An 18,876-nucleotide genomic window follows, 5' to 3' on the forward strand; every position below is an offset into this window, starting at 1 on the left:
TGTGTGCGTTTGTGAGTGTGAGTGTGTGTTGTGTGTATGTGTTTGTGTTTGCATAAAAGCATGTGTGCATGTTTTTGCGTGTGTGTGAGAGAGAGAGTGTGCGTGTGTGTGCCTGAAAGAGAGTGTGTGTGTGTTTGCGTCCATGTGTGTGTATGAGTGTGTATGTGCATGAGTGCATGTGTTTTGGTGTATGTGTGTGTGAGTGCGTGTATGAATGTGTGTCTTAGTGTGTTTCTGCATGTGCGTGTGTTTGTGTGTGAGTATGTTTGTTTATGTGTGTGTGTGTTTATGCGTGTCAGAGAGACAGTATGGGTGTGTTTGTGTGTACGTCTGTGTGTGAGTGTGTGTGTGAGCGTGTCTGTATGCGAGCTTGTGTTTGTGAATGTGTGAGTGTCTGTGTGTGAGTGTTAGCGTGTGTGTGTGAATGTGTGAGTGTCTCCATGTGCGAGTGTGTGTGTGACTGTGTGAGTGTGTATGAGTGTGTATTCGAGTGTGTGTGTGTCTGTGTGTGAGTGTGTGTGCATGTGAGTGCAACTGTATATGTGTGTGTGTGTGTGTGTGTATGAGTGCGTTTGTGTGAATGTGCGTGTGTCTATGTGTGTGAGTGTGTGTGTGCGTGTGTGTTTCTGTGTCTGTGGGAATGCATGTGTGTGTTTGTGAGTCTGAGTGTGTGTATGTTTGATTGTGTGTGCAAGTGTGTTTGTGTGTGCTTGTGTGTCATGGGAGTGTGTGTGTGCTTGTGTGTATGTGTGACTGTTTGTGTGAGAGAGTGTGTGTCTGTGTTTATGAGCGTGTGTGTGTGTTTGTGCGTGTGTGCCGGTGTGTGTGTGTTTGAGAGAGTGTTTGTGAGTGCGTGTCTGTGTGCGTGAATGCAAGTATGTTTGTATGTTTCCATGTATGTGTAAGTTTGTGTGTGAGTATGTATGTCCATGTGTGTGTGTGTGTTTATGTATGTGTGTGTGTGTGTGCGTGAGAATGTGTGTGCAGGTGAGTGTGACTGTGTGTGAGTGTGTGTGTCTGTGTGTGTGTTTCTGTGTGTGTGTGTCCGTGTGTGTGCGTGTCTCTGTGTGTGAGTGTGTGCGTGTGTGCGAGTGTGTGTGCGAGTGTGTGTGTCTGTGTGTGAGTATGTCTGCGTGTGAGTGTGTGTGCGTGAGTGTGTGCATGTGTGTGGGTGGGTGTGAATGTTTGTTTGTTTTTATGTTTGTGGGTGCATGTGTATGTTTGTGTGTATTTATGTGTGAGTGTGTGTATGTGTGGGTGTATATGTGTTTGTGTGCATGTGAGCACAAACACATGGGGCCCACAATTACTGCGTTTGTGTTTGTGTGTGTGTGTGTGTGTGTGCGTGTATATGTGTGTATGCGTGTGGGAGTGTGTGTGTGTGAGTGAGTGTGTCTGTGTGTGTGTTTGTGTTTGTGAGAGTGTGTGTGAGATTGTGTATGTACATGTGTGTGTCCGAGTGATTGTCTTTGTGTGTGTGTGAATGTTTGTGTGTGTGCCTGAGTGTGTGTCTGAGTGTGCGCGTGAGTTTGAAGGTATGTGTGTGAGGTGTTGTGTGTGAGTGTGTGTGTGTGTGTGTGTGTGTGTGTGTGTGTTTATGTGTGTTTGGGTCCATGTGTGTATATGATTGGCTGTGTGCGTGAGCGTGTGTTTTTAACTTTATGTGTTTTAATGAGTGTGTCTCCAGCCTCTCCATGACCCATAACTTCTGTGGTCCTGGCTTATCAAAGACCTGCCTCCACAAACAATCCTTCTTTCCGCCAACAACGCACAGTGGCAGCAGTATGTATCATCTGCAAGATGCCCTGCAGCAACTCGCCAATGCTCCATCGACAGCACCTTAAAAAGGCACGACCTCTACTATTTAAAATGTGTGTGTGTGTGAGACAGAGAGTGTGTTTTAGTGTGTTAGACTGCAGAAGGATCACGATTGCAGCTTACAACCACCTTTGAAGGGCACATTAATCACGTACAATGAATCTTGGTCTATCCTGCAAAGCCCACAATGTATGAATGAATAAAAAAAACGGAATCCGGGCACTCAACCCAACCATTTATTCCAAGTGTTTATATTCCTCAATGTCTGCTTCCCATATTTCTACATACAGATGTATCACTGTAACTATTTATTCCCTTCCCTTTGATGCATTGGGCATAAACGTCTGAAATAACATATCATAACACATGTTAGTGGTTTCATGAACCAATGGAATGAAAACGTCAGTAGAAACAAGACTGCAGTGAAAGAAGCAGGTAGACGTGATGTGATTGGCCAGATCGTGAATGTAAATGAGAATTGGATCTCAATTAACTCACCAGGCTTAAAAAGGTCGATAGATAAAATAAGATATTTTTTTCCGAATGCTGACGCATTTCAGCAGAGTTCCACGAGGGGTACGTCTTCCATATGATATGTATTTTATGGTGGACTTCTGCTAACTAACCAGAGGAGACTCAAGGACAGGTTGCAATCCTTTATTCATGATTCAAACACAGAGGGACCTCCGAAGCAGCCCTGTCATCTAGTATGGCTCTTGCTCCAATACAACAATCACAGCAAGAGCACTCTAATACAGATCTCTCTCTCCCTCATGACGAAGATGCGCACTGCTCATACACATAGTCAGTACACATAAAATTGTTTAGAATTCTGATCTTGTGTTAGTAAACATTTTGCGCAGAGCAAAGAACAGTGAACTCGTCCCAGCTCTTTACGATATGTCTTTCTGCTGGGTAACCAGCATTGCTGGAGACTTCGACTGATCACAGGTCATCGAGGGTGTGTAAGATTCTGTCGCGGTATCAGAATTTCACTCGCATGATGCGCTGGAATCCAATGCAGGAGGTAAAGATCTAACCTCCATTTACAACACCTTTGATTTCCCTGCACATTTAAGACTGAGCAGGCCTTGAGGGTATATGCACAATTTCAAACATTGCCAATGATACACGATATGGTATTGTTAGGAACTGTGAGGAAGATGGTGGGTGCCTTGAAGAGGGGCAGGCAGGGTGCTGAAATGGGCGGGAGCTTGATAACATGAGGTTAACCAGCAGAGGAGCTGCTGGTTACATTCTACTGGTCCTCAGTGAAGAGACAATTCATGATTTCTTTTTTACGATATTTAAGGGAGAGGGGCAGATGCTAATGTCTTTGAAGATGGCAGAACCGATGGAAAAGATTATAAAACTAATGAGAGTCTAACTGCCTGCGTCTAGCATTTTCAAAAATTCATCATTGCCCTTTTCGACCTGGGTGCAGCTATTGCCATCCTTTGTGGCTGCAGAGGGACACAGAAAGTCTCAGGGATTGGGCAACGAGTGGTAAAATTGAGGACAATATGGCCAAATATAAAATTATCCATTTTGGAAGTAGGCATGAAAAATGGGCGTCATATCCAAATGCCGAGATATTACAGAACTCTGAGAATCAGGTAGGAATCGGAAGACGCTCGTATGAATGTGCAGCAAGAAATTAAGATAGTTAACAAAATGCTATCCTTAATGCTGGGGGATTTTTTTTTTACAGATATAGTGAGGTTGTGCTTTAGTTCTACAGGGCGCTGGTGAAACCACATCTGGCGGACGGTGCAGAGCATTGGTCTGCGGATTTGAGAATAGACCAAGTTAAACTTTAACTTTACTTTAACTGCATTCTTATTGTGGCGTGAAGTGGGGTGGGGGGAAGTGGTGGGAGCCGAAGTGTTGACTGAATGTCCCGTGCAAAACGCTGTCTGGGTGTTCAAAATAGTTAGGCTGAAGTGAGAAGAACGGATATTCCTTAACTTTGTGAGAGCAAATATCAGCGCCAAACTGGCTGAACTATCAGTCGTTTGTGATTTATATCGCTTTTTCCGGCAGTTCTCAGTGCAGCACGAATGTTCAGGAGATGTTTGCACTCCTGAGAAATTGCAATGCAAATGCTCACCTATGCTCTTTGCAAAGGGAATGCCCAGCACATATTTGGGATCCCCACCCCTAACTCTATCCGACGTTAGAGAGCCAGGATATTCCGGCCCATATAAATGAGGCACAGTGGTTAGCACCAGGGACACAGGTTCGATTCCCGGGTTGGGTTACTGTCTGTGTGGAGTTTGCACGTTCTCCCCGTGTCTGCGTGTGTTTCCTCTGGGTGCTCCAGTTTCCTCCCACAGTCCAGACATGTGCAGGTTAGGTGCATTGGCCGTGATAAATTATCTCTCAATTCACAGGGCAGTTGCAGGAGTGTGGAGACTAGGGGGATGTCACATAAATGTCATTTCAGTGTGAATGTAAGTCCACTTGTGACTCATAATAAGCTTTACTTTTTATTTTACTTTTTACGTTTGACCACTTTAACTGCGTTAACACCCAGCTCTACCTGATGACCATTTCTCTCAACATCTTCGCTGAGTGCAATTGTCAGACTGCTTCACCGATGTCCCGCTAAGGATAGGGAGATCTCTCCCACAATTGGGGAACAATGGGGTCTTTGTTTTTGTCATCATTGCAAAATGACTTTCCTGTGAGAGATTAAACAAGATTGTCTGAACAGTCAATGTTAACTTTAACCCTGAAATGATCTTTTGCTTGCAGATTTGTGTCATGTGTCAGATTTAACCTCTTCCCTTGTCCCATACCCCGCTCCCCTGGCTTGGATCATTTGCTGTTTAAACACACGTCCATGCTTTGTGAATACTGGAATTGAGAGTTTGAACATATTTCTGGCCCAGCTTTCATCCTCTTCACTACAACAACGTGAGGTCGCCAAATATCTGCTGCCTTGCGACCGCACCCACAACAGAACTGGTGTACCAACAACGACTGTGTGTGAAGGTTGACATTGTCTCCCAGTCAATGGAACACGTGAGTGCACTATGTGCATCTTTGATTACAAATCCCTCCTTAGAGTTACCTCTTCCCCAATTTCTGATCACTTCCAATCCTACAACCCTCCAAGAAATCATCTAACTCCAGCTACCTCATCATCCCCAGCTTTAAATCTTCCACCAATGTTTGAGCTCAATGGACTCTCGAATTTAGAATTCCCTCCAACAACTCTCTCTATCTCACGTTCCTCTTTGAAGACACGCCTTCAAACGCCCCTCTTTGTCACATCTGTCTATCTGTCCCAATTTCTCCTTATGAAATCTAGGTGACAGGAATTGCTCCGTATACTTCTGTGGAGAGTGTTGGGAAGATCTCTATGAACTGTAATTATCTATTCGTTGACAGGAGCTCTGGCCATCATTCATTGCCTTTGAACTGAGTGGCACTTTCACAGGTCACTTCTGTCAACCACGCGTTGCTGAAGGTCTGGAGTCACATGTAGACCAAATCCGGAAGTTGAGGCACATTTGCATCACTAAAGGATACGAATAAACCAGATTGGATTTTCATGGTCATCATTCCATTTTAATTCAAATTTCAGCATTTGGATGGAAATCCGTCGTACGGACCATGACCCAGGAACTCCAGTGACAACAACACTATGCAACCACATCCCATTTTGTTTGGCTTTGGGAAAAAGCAGTATAATCACCCTTCCCCCCTCCTCCCAGCCCCCTTCCCCCATCACCTGCTCAGCCTGAAAATACCAGCGATTCCAACTTGGCTTTCATTAACAATCTGCAACTCCTTGTGACCAGAGTCTCTTTGATCCAATGGCTCCCAGTTGCTGAATCACTCCAAAAAAGCACTTCCACCCAAACTTCTTTCACAACGTTCAGATGCATAAGATCAAGTCTGCAAAGTTCAACACTCCCCACTACTTCTTCCAAGATAATCCAACAACTTTATTAGACACAATATACGTTCACGGTGGCTCTGCTTTCATTGCAAAACACGTTTGTTTGAAAAGCAAACATATTCTTTGTTCTGCATTCTGACCAGCATTCTCCGATCAGTGGTGTTGCACAGAGTGCTCCGTTCTATTGGAATTGACACTGATAGGATGCATATTCAGCCCTTTTGCAAAATGGACAAATCCAAGAACATCTAAATGATTTAAAAATGCATCCTTTCTTCCTTCAACATCACTGTTACACCTGACAAAGAGCAATTAAAAGTTGTACTTTCTTGTCGTAAGTATAGTTTTGTTTGTTCAGTGATGGCAAAATAATATGAGCCTCCATGGATCCCAACTGTGTCACTGGAGGGTTTCACTCTTCTGTTAATAAGGTACTCGTTTAAATTTCTCTCCCCGAAGTCTATGTGGGAGTGCCACCTCCGAGACTAACGGCAACAGCGAGGGGAGAGAGAGATCAGAATCGGAGAACAGAGAAGAATGTTTCAGTGATCGCTATGAATCCGACAACAATAGCCCGGAATGTTACAGCAATGGATCAGAATCTGAAAGCAACAGACTGGAACGTTACAGCAATGGATCAGAATCGAAGAACAGTAGACTGAATTGTTACAACAATGGACAGGGGTTTTATGGATGATATTAACCGTTTTGACAAGATACGTGATTGGGGTGTATCGTTAGAACTCTTGGTCCGCCTTGGACTTGGGATTATTGGATATTTTCTCTGTCCCATTTTTACAATCATCGGTGTCACGGTTAAGTCTCCCTTTCAAGCTTGTAATTCTACCAACAGTGTTTAACTCAATTATCCATCTGTAATTTACGTTCCTCCTCTTGCTGCTCTTAGTTTTCCTATTGGTCTCTGTGTTCAAACATTAACCATTCCCTGTAACTGCACCCCTGATCATATAATTTACAGACACGAGTTCGACTGTATTGATCCAATCAGAGAGTATCTGTATTCATCGATGAAGTATGATTTCACTGCACTGCTGAACTTTGATTCCTGTCAATCACGGGCTAACAAAGACATTCGTTTCACGTCCCATCGCCTTTGCGGCACCTCTCTGCCGGCCCCATCTCCCTCCCTGATCAGTGTCTGAGATGGGATTAGAATCGTTGAAACCTCAGCGACCCCATTCACCCTGGTGTGATTTTTGCCCCATATCCCTTCAAATCACAATCCTACCCACTAAAAGCTCCTCATCGTTGTCCCCTTCATTGGCCTGGAGGCAGAAATACTCTCTCAGCTAATGTTATTCAGCCACAATCACAGAGAGAGGGAGAAGCTGTGGAGATTATACAAAAATCTAGAAAATTAATGTACATCTGTTCATGGAGTGGGATAAATTTGTCTGGTGGTGTGCATTGTGAGAGATTCTGAGGATGTTGCCACATTAGTTTAAACCTACCCGAACCATACTAGCAAACATCCCAGCCAGCATATTGGTGCCCCTCCAGTTCAGATGTAACCCATCCTTCTTGTACAGGCCCCACCTTCCCTGGAAGACATCCCAATGATCAGAAAAAACGGAAGCCCTTCCTCCTGCACCAGTTCTTTAGCCACGTGTTGAGCTGCACTATCTCCCCGGGGGTTTTCACAGTAACTTCATCGGAATGTCAATGTAAGCCTACTTGTGACAATGAAAACCAATAAAATGGAGACAGATTATAATAGTCTTTCTAAAACTGCAGTCACTGGGTGAGACCGCACCGAATGTACTGAGGACAGTTGTGGCCTCCTCAATTATGAAAAGATTAACTTGCATTGGGTGATGTACACAGTGAGTTCAATCTGTAGATTTCGTTGATGATTTGGATGGGCTGGTCACATGGGCAGAACAATGGCAAATGGAATTGAAGGAATTGGAACAGGACTGGACCACACGGCCATTTCAAGCCTTCCCCACATACAATACGATCGGAGCTGATCTTGGGATTCAACTCCAATCCCCCAGCCCTTCCCCACCTCTCTCCCCCCACCTTCCACTTCGTCCTCCTCATATCCCTTAGTGTGGTAAAGTACGAGGCAGTAAATCTTTGATTTCAGGACGATATGGACAGTCTGGTCGATGGACAGAGCAATGGCAAATGGAATTTCATCCATAGAATATGAGGTGGTGTATTTTGCATAGAAGAACATTGCAAGGGAATACACAATGAACTTTAGGAGGCGTGGAAGGAAAGATCACCAGAGGAAACTTGGGGAATAGTTCCATCGATTCCAGGAGGCAGCGGGGTATGTCAATAAGTTGAGTCAGAAGGCTCGTGGGATACCTACCTTTATTAGCTGAAAATATATTATAATAGCTGGGAGGTTATGACGGAGCTGTGTAAAACTCTGGTTAAGCTACAGCTAGAGAACTGCGTGCAGGTCTGGCCGCCACACTATACGAAAGATAGCATTGCTCCAAAGAGGGTGCAGAGGAGATTGGCCAGGATGCTGCCTGAGCTGGACCGTTTCAGTGATGAAGAGAGGCTGGTTAGGCTCAGGTGCCTAATTTGGAGAAGAAAAGGATATGGGCCGGGAGTGTGGGGTTTGGGGGGGGGGGGGGTGGAGGGGGGGGGGCGGTTGACTGAGGTGGATAAAAGTATCAGGGACATAGATAGGCCAGATAGAAAGAAACCTGGCCCCTTAGTAGAGGGGTCAATAACTAGGGATGCAGATTAAAGACAAAGGGAAAGAGGTTAAAGGGGATTTGGGGAAATGCTTTTCCACAAAGAGGGTGGTGGGAATGTGGAACTCAGTGCCTTATTTAATTGATGTGATCAAAATATTAAGGAAATACAGAGAGAGACTGTGAAATCTTTGATGCCGATGCCCCTACACAATTAACAATAAAGAGGAGAATTGTCCCGTTCGCCCCCTCTGCCATTCAAATGAATTTGGTTGCATTAGCAGCATAATAAACAACAGCATGTAAATAATATATTTGTGCCACACATTTTACATGTGCAGTGAAGTGAGAGTTCCTGGCTAAACTGTTTAAGGTGTTTCCTGGTTCCATTTACAATGAACGGTTCCACGGACAACAGACTGATGAAATGAATGGGTGTGAGTGATGTCAGCAAATATTTTCCCTTAAAATTATCTGGCTTTGCCGCTTCCTGCCAGTGCTGGTGGTCCACCCGCGTTCACAGAAGCATTGCTGCACCATTTGATCCAACCCACACGCACTGTCTCATTTTCCAGACAGCGACTGACAGCTTTACCCTGCACAGAAATCCATTCCACAGAACCAGCAAGAACAATCAGGAGAAGGGAATAGAAGGAGAGAATCTGCCTCCATTTGGAGGGGCAAGGTTTGATCAGAGATACCCCGCATGATTTTGTCAGAGGGAGGTCATGCCTAACAAATTTGATTGACTTTTTTGCGCATGTAACCAAGGGTGTTGATGAGGGTCGTGCGGTTATGTAGTTTACATGGATTTCAGCAAAGCCTTTGTCAAAGTCCCACATAAAGTAAAGTTAATTTATTGGTCACAGGTAAGGCTTACATAAACAGTGCAATGAGTTTACTGTGAAATTCCCCGAGTCGCCACAGTCTGGCACCTGCTCCGTGCAATGCACCGAAACAGCACGTCTTTCAGAATGTGGGAAGAAACCGGAACAACCGGCAGAAACCTACACAGAGACGGGGAGAACGTGCAAACACCATAGAGACAGTGACCCAAGCTGGAAATCGAACCCAGGTCCCGAGCGTTGTGAAGCAGCAGTGGTAACCACTGTATTACCGTTCCGCCTGTTGTGGGAAAAATGCCACTTTGTGAGTCAGGCTTGAAGGTTTCAACAATTCAGTTTTATTTAACGAAGCTTCATGGAGAAAAGGAGCTAACAAGCAGCAAAACCTTCTCTCAATAAGTCAATAGGAGCGGTCCATCTTTATACCCTTTACACAATAGATGGACTGGACATCTAGCCATTATCACATCGTTGTAATCAAGTAGGTGATCGATCGTTAAACACATCGTTATAGACAAATACAGACAGATACAGACATAAGCATGTTAACATCGCATTGTTCTATGAATGGATACATTTCCTACGTCAGTGTCTATCAATGACTTTAGGTTCAGTCTATTCATACAGTAGTTTACAGTAATTGGTTTTCCTGCAGTTATGTATTCCCGATCCCACCTGTAGTTAATCTCATTATCTTTCCCTATTGTCCTTATCTTTAAGCCCTGGCTGGCTTCCTGTAGGATTTGATTCCTGCATGTTTAACTTTGGATAGCTGTCTATCCTTTATGTTTTAATCTCAGGTGGCTGTTTGTACTGAAAGTCAGTGTCCGTTTAATGTTTCTTTCCCAGGTGACTGTTTGTGTGCCAGGCAACCATCTTATGTGTACCCATCTGTATATTTTTCCTCCTTCACGCCCCGTGAGACCTACTAAGAAGGCTAATACATGGGATACAGGGTGATCTGACAAGATCGACATATAATTGGCTTCGCGGTGGGACACAGCGGATGGTGACAGACAGCTGCTTTAGTGACTGGAAGCGAGTGGCCAGTGGTGTACTACAAGAATCCGTGCTGGGGCCCCTATTGTTCTGCATTTATATAAATGTCATAGATGAAGATGTGGGGCGTAGTATCAGACAGTTTGCCGGTGGCACAAAGACTGGCCGGGTGGTTAAGAGTGAGGTTGAGTGTATTGGGTTACAGGAAGATGAGACGAGATGTTCAAATGGCAGGTAAGTGGCAGACGGTATTAGACCACGAGAAGTGTGAGGTGATGCACTTTGGAAGGAGTAATTTGACAAGGAAGTATGCTACGAAAGGTCTGACACTGGGAAGTTCTGAGGGAGAAAGGGACCTTGGCGTATTTGTCCATTGATCTCTGAAGACGGAAAGCAGGTAAATAGCGTGGTGAAAAAGGCACATGGTGCACTAGCCTTTATCAGTCGGGGTATCGACTACAAAAGCAGATGGGGGGGGGGGGGGTGCAGAGGAGATTCACCAGGATATTGTCTGGGATGGTACATTTAAGTTATGAAGAGTTTGGATCGGCTTGTTTTGTTTTCGTTGGAAGAGAGAAGACTGAGGGGCGACGTCATTGTGGTTTTCAAGATTATGAGGGGCATGGACAGGGTGGATAGGGAGAAGCTGGTCTCCCTAGTTGAACGGTCAGTTACAAGGCATACAAGTTAAAAGTGAGTGATGGGAGGTTTAGGGGAGACTTGAGGAATAGCTTTTTTACTCAGCGGGTGGTGACGGCCTGGAATGCACTGCCTGGAATGGTCGTGTAGGCGGGATGTGTCACATTCTTTAAAAAGTACCTCGATGAGTACTTGGCACGCCGTAACATTCAAGGCTACGGGCCAAGTGCTGGGAAGTGGGATTAGTTGGGCAGGTCAGCACATTTCATGCATTGGTGCAGACTCGATGGCCGAAGGGACCCTTCTGCACTGTAGAATTCTGTGATTCTCTGATTCTGTGAATCGTCTGATTCTCTTGCAGTGTTATTGGTGAATGACCAGGAAATGGAACCTGAGCTGATTCAGCCTCTCCAACATTATCCTAGGAGAGTGGGTAAAGGTCAAATGCAGTACTTTTAGTCTGATGTGTGCACTCTAATCCAGAGACATTGATCACACAGGTATTGCCAAAAACAGAACCTGAACTCTTTTGGTCTTTAATTTTTACCTTAGCTCGATCTTTATCTGAACTCAGGAACTGCTATGCCTCGTGTGTTATTGAATCCAATGTATCACTTTCCTTTCAACGGTGGATGTTATTGAATTTAAATCATTGCCAGCTGCAGATTGCCCTGTCACTATTCGCATAGTTTGTACACAGCACAAGCTCTGGTCGCGCATCTGTCAATCGCAAAACATGCCTTTCCAACCTGTTAACTTTTCTTCCTGACTGATCAATATGTGCCCTTCTTATATTTGCGGCATGGTGTAACAGTGATTAGCAGTGCTGCCTCACAGAGCCAGCGATCCGGGTTTGATTCCCAGCTGGGGTCGCTGTTTGTGTGGATTTTGCATGTATCTCCCGGTGCCTGCGTGGGTTTCCTCCGGGAGCGCCCTTTTCTCCCACATTCTGAAAGACGTACTGGTTAGGTGCAGTGACCCCTACAGGCATCGGACGTTGGCGACTCGTGGAATTTCACTTTCTTACTTGTGACTAATAAATATTTCTATTTGCCTCACAGTTAACGTGCTGGTGATTGTTGTACTCTCGCAGAGAAAGTGTGGAGTCTCCAAATGTGTCTCAATCTACCGACTGGCCATGGGATCGACGGATTTACTGCTCGTTATTATTGACCTCACAATTAGACAAATCCCGAGTGTATTTAAAGAAGATTTCCCATTCCTGTATTTCAGCCCGGTCTTCAAGTTCCACGCTATCCTGATTTATGCTGCCAGAGACTGTTCTGTCTGGTTCACTGTCGTGTTCACCTTTGACAGATCTGTGGCAATCTGTTGCCAAAAGCTGAAATGTAAATATTGCACTGAGAAAACGGCGGGTTTGGTTCTGGGAACATTGACAGTGCTGGGCTTTATGAAAAACATCTACTGGTATTTCGTGTTCAGAGATGGGTATATGCTGACCAATTCACCTCGGTTTTGTCAAACAAGTTATGAAGTGCTCAAATCTCCAATCTGGGCCATAATTGAATTCACTCACTTCTTCACAACACCGTTTATACCATTTGTTCTGATACTGTTCATCAATGCTTTAACCATCAGGCATATTCTAGTCAGCAGCCGGGCCCGCAGGAGACTCCGAGTTCGCAGAGATGGAGAGAGTCCCATGGATCCAGAGATGGAGAGTCGAAGGAAGTCCATGATATTACCTTTCCTTATCTCTGGGAATTTTAATCTATTGTATGCACTCTATCAGATGCATGTTCTATGAAACCAATTGTGGTTTGTGAGCGAGAACGTTACATTTCTAATTGATTAATTCGGAGAAATAGGATACATGCTGTGGATGTTTAGCTGCTGCACAAACACCTGCATTTATGCTGTGACACAGACTAAGTTCAGAGAACAGCTGAAGATTGTGGTGAAATATCCCTCCACACTGATTGTTAACATGGCATGATTTGAACAGGTACCAGTTTCAATACCTGTGATCTTCAGCTGCTTCAGTAATGACTGTAAAAAAATAAATTATTGTTTTAAAGTGTATGTGTGTGTGAATGTGCATGTGTGTGTATATATGTGTGCATGTGCATCCAAGTGTTTATGTGGGTCTTTGTTCATGTCCATATGTGTGCACGTGTGTCTTTGTGTGTGTATGTGTGTGCATGTCCAATTGTGCGTGTGCATGTGTATGTACATTTGTGTGTATGTCCATATGTGTATATGTGTGTGTATATGTGCATGTGTGCCCGTGTATGTGTTTGTCTGTGTATGTATGTGTGTGCATGTCCATATGTCGTATCAAAGAATCCCACCAGTGCAGAAGGAGGCCATTCGGCCCATCGGTTCTGCACCGACCACAATCCCACTCAGGCCCTATTCCTGTAACCCCACATATTTATCCTACTAATTCCCCTGACACGAGGGTCAACTTGGCACATCTAATAAACCTTACCCGCACTTCTTTGGACAGTGTGAGAAAACTGGAGCACCCGAAGGAAACCTAGGCAGACATGTGGAGAATGTGCAAACTCCACACAGATAGTGACCTGAGGCTAGAATTGAACCTGGGTCCCTGGCGCTGTGAGGAAGCGATGCTAACCATTGTGCCACCATGCTGCCCCTCTGTGTGCATGTGTATGTTGTGTGCATGTCCATATATGTGCATGTGTGTGTATGTCCATATCTGTGTCTCTGTGTGTGTACATGTGCATTGTTTCCTTGTGTGTATGTGTTTCCCTGAATGAGTGTGTGCATGTCCACATGTCCACATATGAGCATGTATATGTGCATGTCCATATGTGTGGCTTTGTGTGTGTGCAGGCCAATTATGTGTGTTTATGTGTGTGTGTACAAGTCCATCCGTGTGTGTAGCTATTTGTTCATGTCCATATCTGTGCATGTGTGTATTTGTGCATGTGTGGTTGCATGTCCATGCATGTGTATGTGTATGTGTGTCTATATGTGTGTATGTGCATGTATGCATGCCAATATGTGTGTATATGTTGTGCATATCCATATATATGTATGCGTGTGTGTTGGCATGCCAATACGTGTGTATATGAGTGTGTACATATGCAGCATGGTGGCACAATGGTTAGCAATGCAGCCTCACAGCGCCAGGGACCTGCGATCGATTTATAGTTTGGGTTGCTATCTGTTTGGAGATTGCACATTCTCCCTGTGCCTGCGTGGGTTTCCTCCCACACTCCAAAGATGTGCAAGTAAGGTTAATTGACCATGCTAAATTGCCCCATGTAAATAAGTAAGGTTATGGGGATAGGGCCTGTGTGGGATTGTGGTCGGTGTAGACTCAACGGGCCCAATGGCCTCCTTCTGTACTGTAGGGATTCTATAATTTTATGATTCTATGATATGTGTCCATGCATGTGTTTGTGTGTACATATCCGTGTGTAGGTGTGTGTGCATGTCCATATGCATACATAAGTGTGTGTGTGTGTGTGTGTGTGTGTGTGTGTGTGCGTGAGGGTGCGTGTGTCTATTGTGTCCATGTGTGTGCATGAGTGCATTTGTGCATGGATGTGTGCGTTTTTGTGTACGTGTGTGTTTGAGTGTGTTTGTGTGTGTTTGTGCGTGTTTGACTGTGTGTGTGTGTGTTTGTGTGTGTGTTTCTGCGTATGTTTCTGCGTGCGTATGAGTGTGTATGTTTGTGTGTGTGCGTGTGTGTGTGTTTGTGTGTGTGGATGTGTGTGTGTGAGTGTGTGTTTGCGTGTGTGCGTGTGTATGAGTGTTTGTGTGAGTGTATGCGTGAGTGCATGTGTGTGTGCGTGAGAGAGAGTGTGTATGTGTGTGTGTGTTTGTGTCCATGTGTGTTTACGAGTGTGTATGCGCGTGAGTGTGTGTCTTTTTGTGTATGGGTATGCATGAGTGCGTGTGTGACTGTGTGTTCGACTCTGTATGTGTGTGTGTGCGAGTGTGTTTGTGTGAGTGTATGTGATTGTGCCTGTGTGTGCGTGTGTGTGTATGTGTGTGCGTGTGTGAGTGTGACTGTATGTGTGTGTGAGTGTGAGTGAGTGTATGTTTCTGCACGTGTGTGTTTGTGTCTGAGTATATTTGTTTATGTGCGTTAGAGAGATAGTGGGGGGGTGTTTGTGTGCCTGTGTGTGAGTGAGTCTGTGTCTGTGTGTGTGTGTCTGTGTGTGTGTGTGTGTCTGTGTGTGTGTTAGAGTGTCTATGTGCAAGTGTGTGTTTGTGAGTGTGTGTGTGTGGGTGAGTGTGTCTGTGTGTATGTGAGTGTGTGAGTGTCTCTTTGTGTGTGTGTAAGTGTGAGTGTGTGTGTATGTGTGTGAGTTTGTGTGAATGCAACTGCATGCCTGTACGTGAGTGAGTGTGTGAATGTGTTTGTGTGAGTGTGTGTGAGTGTCTCTGTGTGTGAGCATGTGTGTATGTGCGTTTGTGTATCTGTGGGAGTGTGTATGTGCCCTTGTGTGTCTGAGTGTGTGTTGTGTGTATGCATGAGTGTTTGCGTGAGAGTATGTGTGCGTGTTTATGTGTGTGTGAGAGAGAGAGAGTGTGCGTGTGTAGCTAGGTTTGACTGCGTGTGCGTGAGTCTGTGTGTGTACGTGTGCGTGTGTGTGCGTGAGTGAGAGAGATTGCGTGTTTATGTCCATGTGTGCATATGAGTGTGTATGTGCGTGGGTGTGTGCCTTTTTATGTATGTGTGTGTATGAGAGCGTGTGTGACTGTGTGTGTATGAGTGTGAGTGTATGTCTGTTGTGAGTGTATGTTTCCGCATGTATGTGTGCTTGTGTGTTTGTTTATGTGTGTGCGTTTATGTGTGTTAGAAAGACAGTGTGCGTGTGTTTGTGTGCCTGTGTGTGAGTGAGTCTCTGTGTCTGTGTGTTTGTGTGTATGTGTCTGTGTCTATGTGCGAGCGTGCATTTGTGAGTATGTGAGAGTGTGTGTGTGTGTTTGTGTGTGTGAGTGTGTGTGTGTCTGTGTGTGAGTGTGTGTGTGTGTGTGTTTGTGTGTCTGTGGGAGTATGTGTGTTTCCTTGTGTGTCTGAGTGTGTGTTGTGTGTATGTGTGTATGTGTGAGTGTTTGCATGAGAGGATGTGTGCATGTTTTTGCGTGTGTGTGAGAGTGTGTGTGTGTGTGAGTGTGTGTATATGTCTGCGTGCGTGAAAGAGTGTGTGTGTGTTTGCGTCCATGTGTGCATATGAGTGTGTATGTGCATGAGTGCATGTGTTTTTGTGTATGTGTGTGTGTGTGAGGGCATGTGTGGCTGTGTGTGTGAGTGTGTGTCTGTGTGTGTGTGTTTCCGCATGTGTGTGTGTTTGTGTGTGCGTACCTTTGTTTATGTGTGTGTGTGTTTTTGTGTGTGTCAGAGAGACAGTGTGGGTGTGTTTGTGTGTAAGTCTGTGTTGAGTGTGTGTGTGAGCGTGTCTGTATGCGAGCATGTGTGTGTGAGTGCGTGTGATTGTGTGTTTGAGTGTGTGTGTGTGAGTGTGTGTATATGTCTGCGTGCGTGAAAGAGTGTGTGTGTGTTTGCGTCCATGTGTGCATATGAGTGTGTATGTGCATGAGTGCATGTGTTTTTGTGTATGTGTGTGTGTGTGAGTGCATGTGTGGCTGTGTGTGAGTGTGTGTCTGTGTGTGTGTGTGTTTCCGAATGTGTGTGTGTTTGTGTGTGCGTACTTTTGTTTATGTGTGTGTGTGTGTTTTTATGTGTGTGAGAGAGACAGTGTCGGTGTGTTTGTGTGTCTGCGTGTAAGTCTGTGTTGAGTGTGTGTGTGAGCGTGTCTGTATGCGAGCGTGTGTGTGTGAGTGTGTGTGATTGTGTGTTTGAGTGTGTGTGTCTGTGTGTGTGTGTATGAGTGTAACTGTATGTCTGTGTGTGAGTGTGTTTATGTGTGTGTGTGTGAATGTCTCTGTGTGTGAGCATGTGTGAGTGTGTGTGTGTGTTTCTGTGTCTGTGGGAATGTATGTGTGTGTGTTTGTGAGTCTGAGTGTGTGTTTTGTGTGTGTGTGTGTATGTTTGATTTTGTGTGTAAGTCTGTTTGTGTGTTTGTGTGTCAAGGGAGTGTGTGTGTGTTTGTGTGTATGTGTGAGTGTTTGTGTGAGAGTGTGTGTGTCTGTGTTTATGAGCGTGTGTGTGTTTGTGCGTGCGTGACGCTGTGTGTGTTTGAGAGTGTGTTTGCGAGTGCATGTCTGTGTGTGGGAATGTAAGTATGTGTGTATGTTTCCACGTATGAGTATGTTTGTGTGTGAGTATGTATGTTTATGTGTGTGTTTATGTGTGTGTCTGAGAGAGAGAATTGGTGTGTGGGTGAGTGTGACTGCATGTGACTGTGTGCGTTTGTGTGTGTTCTGTGTGAGTGCGTGTATGTGTGGGTGTATATGTGTGTGCGTGTGTCTGTGTGTATGTGTGTGAGTGTCTCTGTGCATGTGTCTGTGTGTGTATGTGCGAATGTGTGTGTGTATCTGTGTGTGATTATGTCTGCGTGTGAGTGTGTGTATGTGTGTGGGTGTGTGTATGTTTGTTTGTATTTATGTGTGTGGGTGCATGTGTATGCGTGTGTGTATGTGTGTGTTTGTGTGTGTGTGAGTGTATGTGTGGGTGTATAAGTGTGTTTGTGAGCATGTGTGCCCAAACACATGGGGCCCACAATTGCAGCGTGTGTCTGAGTGTGTGTGTGTGTGGGAGTGTGTGTGTGTGTGTGTGTGTGTGTGTGTGTCAGTGAGTATGTATGTGCGTGTGTGTTTGTGTTTGTGAGTGTGTGTGAGTGTGTGTGTACGTGTGCGTGTGTGTGTGAGTGTTTCTTTGTGTGTGTGTGAATGTTTGTGTGTGTGCCTGAGTGTGTGTGTGCGTGTGTTTGAATGTATGTGTGTGTGAGGTGTTCTGTGTGTGTGAGTGTGTGTGTTTATGTATGTTTGTGTCCCTGTGTGTATATGATTGTCTGTGTGTGTGTCTTTTTAACTGTATGTCTTTTAATGAGTGTGTGTGTGTGTGCGTGTGTGTGTTTGTGCGTCTGTGATTCTGTGTGTGTGCGTGTGTGTGTGTAAACCAATAAAATGCAAACGTCAGTAGAAACAAGACTGCAGTGAAAGAAACAGGCAGACGTGATGTGATTGGCCAGGTCGTGAATGTAAATGAGAATTGGATCTCAATTAACTCACCAGGCTTAAAAAGTTCGATAGATAAAATAAGATATTTTTTTCGGAATGCTGACGCATTTCAGCAAAGTTCCACGAGGGGTATGTCTTCCATATGATATGTATTTTACACTCACTAACCGGAGGAGACTCAAGGACAGGTTGCAATCCTTTATTCATGATTCAAACATGGAGGGCACTACCCCAGAGGAACCTCCGAAGCAGCCCTCTCATCTAGTACAGCTCTAGCTCCAATACAACAATCACAGGAAGAGCACTCTAATACAGATCTCTCTCTCTCTCATGACACGGATGCGCACTGCTCATACACATAGTCAGTACACATAAAATTGTTTAGAATTCTGATCTTGTGTTATTAAACATTTTGCGCAGAGTGAAGAACAGTGGACTCATTCTAGCTCTTTACGATATGTCATTCTAATGAGTTACCAGCATTGCTGGTGAGTTCTACTGATCACAGGTCATCGAGGGTGTGTAAGATTATTTTGGGGCATCAGAATTTCAATCGCATTGCGCTCTGGAATCCAATGCAGGAGGTTAAGATCTAACCTCCATTTACAACACCTTTGATTTCCCTGTTAGTAACAGGAATACAGAGTACTGGGCTAATGGTAAGATACTTGGTAGTGTGGATGAACAGAGGGATCTGGGTGTCCATGTGCATAGATCCCTGAAAGTTGGTACCCAGGTTGATAGGGTTGTTAAGAAGGCGTACGGTGTGTTAGCTTTTATTGGTAGAGGGATTGAGTTTCGGAGCCAGGAGGTCATGCTGCAACTGTACAAAACTCTGGTGCGGCCGCATTTGGAGTATTGTGCACAGTTCTGGTCGCCGTATTATAGGAAAGATGTGGAA

This window comes from Mustelus asterias, chromosome 23, assembly GCF_964213995.1.
Source record: "Mustelus asterias chromosome 23, sMusAst1.hap1.1, whole genome shotgun sequence".
In the NCBI taxonomy this organism is placed as follows: Eukaryota; Metazoa; Chordata; class Chondrichthyes; order Carcharhiniformes; family Triakidae; genus Mustelus; species Mustelus asterias.